Source organism: Epinephelus moara, chromosome 24 (genome assembly GCF_006386435.1).
Source record: "Epinephelus moara isolate mb chromosome 24, YSFRI_EMoa_1.0, whole genome shotgun sequence".
Taxonomy (NCBI): Eukaryota; Metazoa; Chordata; class Actinopteri; order Perciformes; family Serranidae; genus Epinephelus; species Epinephelus moara.
Window position 1 is genome coordinate 45,059,932 of NC_065529.1, and position 6,089 is coordinate 45,066,020.

A 6,089-nucleotide genomic window follows, 5' to 3' on the forward strand; every position below is an offset into this window, starting at 1 on the left:
GCATGGCTGCATGAACAAAAATCCATAAACACAGAAAATTCTTGATGAACTGAAGTCATAGGTGTCCGTGTTTAACCGTAGCAAAACTATATCAAAACATCCCATTACAGACTCTCAAACAACTCATGCAGTATCATCCAAGTCTCCTTTATCAGGTCGTATGCTCAGTACTTCACAAACTGACAGCCGTTTCTGACGGGGAACTGAACTAAAGGTGAAACTTATCTATGCTCTCTTCAAAGGCAGACTCCACTGAAAAGGGAAAGTAATTTGACCTCACTGAACACAGAGCTGTTGGTTCACCACTGCCTCAGTTGGTAGTCAGTTTGTTATTGTGTGACGTTGGTGAAACTGAACCAGAGTTGTTTTAGACCTGTACTGTAAACTGTAAAGTCAGTTTTTTTCAGTCAATTTCTCAGAGGTAAGATTTAAGAAGTTAAGAACAGTTACAAACACAACACTTTTTGAAGGCAATTGACTCACTGTCATGTAGACATCCCAGTCTCAGTAAACATTTGCACCCATGTGGCCTCACGCTCGTTGTGTGGACAAATTTCACCAAATTGACAAAGACTAAAACTACACACATTTTCTCTATATCTTCATCTTTATTTTATTTTACTGAGGTTTTTTAAGTACACAATATTGTTTAATTCGTTTTTCATTTTTTTCCAAAGTACAGATTTAATTTTTATTTCAGTTCTGTTAAATGTTTTTCCCCCCCACACCCAATTTTAAATTTTAGCAAAGTTTTAGTCAACTACAATAACGTTGATCTAAAGCAACTGTTTAAAAGGTCATTTCGGGAGTGAAATATTTCTTTAATACAGATTAACACCAAGTGTCATTATCTATTTTACATCATTTTGTTATATGCTGTTGACATATCACTATACCTTGCTGAAATTTTTGCTACTGACCATTTCACTCTACTGTCACTTTTTCAGTGTTGTTTTGTTTTTAATTGTATAGTTTCTATTTTTACTTCTGTCCTTTTTCTAGTTTCATACATCTCTATTTATTTTCTTAATATCTCTGTTTTTTTAGCATTTATTTATTTTCTTTGGGGATCAATAAAGGCCCATCTTATTTTATTATCAAGATAAGTATTATTCAGTTATCAGTTGTTCCTAGGAGAGGATAGATAGATAAATAAAAATAGGGCTGACCCAAATGCTTCCAAGCTGTGATTGTTGCCATAGTAATCAACATCCAAATTGTGTTTTTGAATGCAGCCTTTTAAATCCCAAACAGCCCAAAAATTAAGAAATTGTAATCAAATATAATTTATTACGCATCAACATTAATTATCATCAGTTATTCTCAGACAGGGACATTTAAATTTAATAATAGTTTTAGGAGTCCAACTCGCTCTCATCTACTGTCAGTTAGCAGCAGTCCAGCACTACTGAAACTGTGACAGTTTCACCACACGTGACAGGGTTACAGATACCCTCGCAAGATGTCTAAAAATAATAATAATAATAATAATAAACTTAATTATAGAGCACCTTTCATGCACGAATGCAGCCCAAAGTGCTTGAACAAAGCAATATCAGAAACAACAAAAACAACAACAGTTAAAACAACACATCAATTTAAACAACATCAACAAAACGAAACAATAACAGTGATAAAAATCAAATCAAATCAACCCGTATTAAAAGCCAAATTAAAAAGATAGGTTTTCAATTTATTTTTAAAAATAGCTAAGGAGTCTGCCATTCTCAGATCTAAAGGGAGAGTGTTCCATAGTTTAGGGCCATAAAAACAAAAAGCAGCTTCACCGGTTCTCTTGTGGGACACCTTGGGAACAACTAAAAGACAGGCAGTGGAGGATCTGAGAGTTCTTGTTGGGGCATAAGAAGAAAGCCAATCACTGATATAAGACGGTGCTAAATTATTTAAGGCCTTATAAGTGAGTAACAGAACTTTAAAATCAATCCTAAAAGAAACAGGCAACCAGTGCAATGATGCAAGCTGAGGACTAATGTGATCTCTTTTTTTTTGTATTTGTTAAAATCCTGGCTGCAGCGTTCTGAATAACTTGTAGTTTCTTCAGTGACTTTCTAGGGAGACCAGTAAAAAGGGAATTGCAGTAGTCCAAACAGCTAGTGATAAAAAAAAAAAAGCATGTACAAGTATTTCAGCATCATCCTGAGTTAAAAAAGGTCTAATTTTGGCAATGTTTCTAAGGTGAAAAAGTGATGTTTTTGCAACTCTGTTAAAATGGCGAATAAAATTAAGATCAGAGTCTAAAATCACTCCTAGGCTTGTAACATGTGATTTAATCTGCTGGGACAAACTGCCAAACTTTGACTGAAGTTTCTGCCTTTCTTCTAGTGGACCAACAAGTAAAATCTCTGTTTTCTGCTCGTTTAGCTTTAAAAAATGTTTGTTCATCCAGATGTTAATATCTGTAAGACAGGAAAAAAGACTGTTTAACGCACTAGGGTCTCCTGATGAAACAGAGATATATAATTGCGTATCATCTGCATAACAATGATAATGTACATTATGAAAACTAATTATTTTACCTAGAGGGAGCATATATAAAGAAAAGAGGATCGGACCAAGGATGCTCCCCTGAGGTACACCATACTCAACATCAAATGTCTTTGATACAGAATCACCTAGGCTAACAAAGAATTTCATGTCAGACAAGTAAGAACGAAACCAGTTAAGCACAGCACCAGAAAGACCCATCCATTTCTCAAGTCAATAAATTAATATGGAATGATCAACGGTATCAAACGCAGCACTCAAGTCAAGTAAAAAGAGGACAGCAACGTTATTCGAGTCAGCTGCGATTCTGAGGTCATTAACTACTTTTAATAAGGCAGTTTGTGTACTGTGGTTAGTGCGATAGCCAGATTGAAATTTATCCAATAAATTATTAGTGTTAAGATGGTAAAATAGTTGATTAAAAACAATTTTCTCTAACAGTTTACCGATAAAAGGGAGATTTGAAATAGGCCTGTAATTGGCTAAGTCACTAGTGTCGAGATCAGGTTTCTTGAGCAAAGGTTTCACCATGGCTGTTTTAAAAGCAGCAGGGAAAACCAGACTGTAGAGAAGTGTTGACGATTCTGGTAGTGTCATTAGAAAGGCACAAAAGACTGGATTTAAAAAGTTTAGTTGGAATAGGGTCTAGTGAGCATGTGGATGACTTCATTTTGGTTATAGTGGCACTAATTTCACTATCTGTGAAGTATTTTAAAAGATGTCATAGATGGAGGCTCGCTAACAGGTAGATCGCAGATGGTTGTTGAATCTGTGACTAAAATACTGGACCTAATGGTATCAATTTTTCCTTTAAAAAATAGTGCAAATTCTTGACATTTACTTTCTGAGTTTTGATCATTTAAGCAAGGCATCTGTGTTGGATTTAAAAGAGGAGGACTTTAGAGTTGTGTTTATTTTCAATAATGATTTTTGAGAAATGGGCCTGTCTTGCTTGTCTAACAGCATTATTGTAAATGCCAATATGGTATTTAAGAATGTCAAAGTGAACATTTAGTTTACTTTTCCTCCATTGTCTCTCAGCTCTGCGACAGTTTCTTTTAAACTGGCAAATAGCATCAGTTTTCCATGGTAGCTTATGGGTTATTTGGCTTTTTTTAATTCTTGGAGGAGCAGCAATGTCTAAAGAGGATCTTAATTTTTTGTTAAAATCAAATACTAGATCATCAACAGCACAGGCATTGGATGGAGGAAAAGTATTCATGCTATCAAAAAATCTTGTCCTGGCCTTGTCATCAAGTCGTCTTTTCACAACAGTCTCATTGAACTGAGTTGATACAGACGTGGTGACATTAAAAAACACAGAAATGGTCAGAAACGGGAACACGAGTGATATCAGAAATATCTATTTCAATACCTTTTGTGAGGACCAAGTCTAGTGTATTTCCATGATTGTGGGTAGCCCCCTTGACATGTAGCACAAGACCAAAGCTAGCCAGAAGATCTAAAAATTCTGTGGCATATGAATCAGCGGTATTATTAATATGACAGTTAAAATCCCCAAGTAAAATAATCCTGTCATAACTGGTGAGAGCAATGGACATGAAATCAGAAAACTCAGATAAGAAGTTGGAGTTGTATTTAGGAGGTCGATAAATAGTTATAGTTAGTATAGACTGCTGAGTCTTAATAACCGAGGCTAAGTATTCAAAACTTGAAAATTCACCAAAGTTACTTCTTGAGCAGGTGAAATTGCTAGAGAAGATACTGGCCACCCCTCCTCCTCTTTTATCTTGACGACTCGAGTATAGAAAGCCATAATTTAGGGGAGATGATTCCATTAATATGGCAGAAGCAGTTGAAGAGAGCCAACATTCAGTTAAGAATAAAAAACTGAGACTATGTTGGGAAATAAAATCGTTAATATAAAAGCTCTTACGAGAGAGGAATCTGATATTCAGAAGTGCTAACTTTATTAGTTCAGGTTTTGGTTTTGGGCAGACAGGGATTGATTGAGTTTTAATTTTCACTAGGTAGCGAGGGTCAGATCTCCTGCGCATTTTGCAGGATCTAAAAGACTTGTAAGAAAGTGACCGTGCATTCAAGAGGCCAATTTGTCTTGATGTGCTGAGGGGGTTAGAATTAGGGGTGGAGCTGGTTGAAATAAATAACAAATTGGCATTAGGGGCCCATGGGGGGGCAGTGGTGAGTGAAAGAGGAGTTTGAGCTGCCACAGGGGGCGGGGAGGTAGAAGTCTGGAAGAGGGTGTGTGATGTAAACAACAGTCAGTCACGTGCAGCACGTGTGGCAGCATGATGCAAATTAGCGGCTAGCATCCTACTGCCCAGTTGGTTTGGGTGTACTCCGTCGGGCTTGTAGAATGAATAACGATTCCAGAATAGGTTAAAATTGTCAATATAGGCGAAGTCAAAGTCTCTGCAGGTGGAATACAGCCACGTATGGAGGCTGCGGACTCGGGTGAACCGCTCATCTCCACGAGCCAATGTTGGAATCGGGCCAGATATGAACACCGATTTACCTGTGGTGCGCAGGACGCTGAAGAGGTCTCTAAAATCGGCTTTCGTCAGCTCGGACTGCTTACGAGCAGTGTCATTACATCCTACATGGACAATAATTTTAGTGACTGTGGAGGGCAGGGAGCGCAAAAGCTCCAGGAGTTCATTTAAGATGACAGGCACAGTAGATCCGGGGAGGCAGCGAGTGACTGTTTTCTGTTCTAATGATGGAGTCCCCCACAATTAAGGTGATTGGTGGGAAGAGGGGGCGAGGAGGTGCTGGTTGGGCCTCGCTTCGATCAGATGAGGGCCGATTGCTCTCTGGATGATACGGCTTGGAAGCAGCACGGCGAGGGGGAGACCCCAGCAAGTGCCATCGCACCGCATTCCTGAGCAGCTTGCGCTGTGCCGCCGAGCCAGCAGAACGGGATGCACTCCGCCCAGGCCCTGAGTGCTCCTAGGCCGCAGGGACGGAGACGGCCGCTGGAACCCCAAGGCGGAAACACTGGCTGGAGCCACCGGGACGGGACTGCCAGCCCCAGCCGCAGAGATGTAAACACCAGCCGGGGTGGCTCGCCTGGGAACGGCCCCCGGTTCCAACTTTGCAGTTAGCAGCGGAGAATCATCCATACTCAGGAGGTCATACCTCTTGGACAGCTGGAGTTCACAGATGGGTTGCGGGCTGGTCTTACATGCCTTCTTGCCAGATGCCACGGACCAGGGCTCATGTCGTGGGGTGGAACTATGTGCTCTGCACCTCGGGTTCAGTGTAAAATCAAGTGCAGCAGCAGACACAAGCTTAGGCTTTGCACCCAGGAAGAGCCAGTGGTCATCACGTTGGAGATGTGACGGCGGGGCCGAAGCAGCCAGCCCGGTTGAAGCAGGAGTACCCCCGAGGCCGGAGGCAAGCTGAGAGACGGAGGCAGGAGCGACGCTCGCCAGGGCCGGCAGAGCAGCGTCCGTAGCCGGGATGGTGGAGTCCAACTCAGCTATGTTGACAGGCGTACCTGCGCCCAGTGTGATTACAGAATCCAGGAGTTTTTCTTCATTCCGGATCCAGTAAAGGTCAGAGATACGGCGTTCCAGTTCAGCAATGGCCTGAGATTTTTG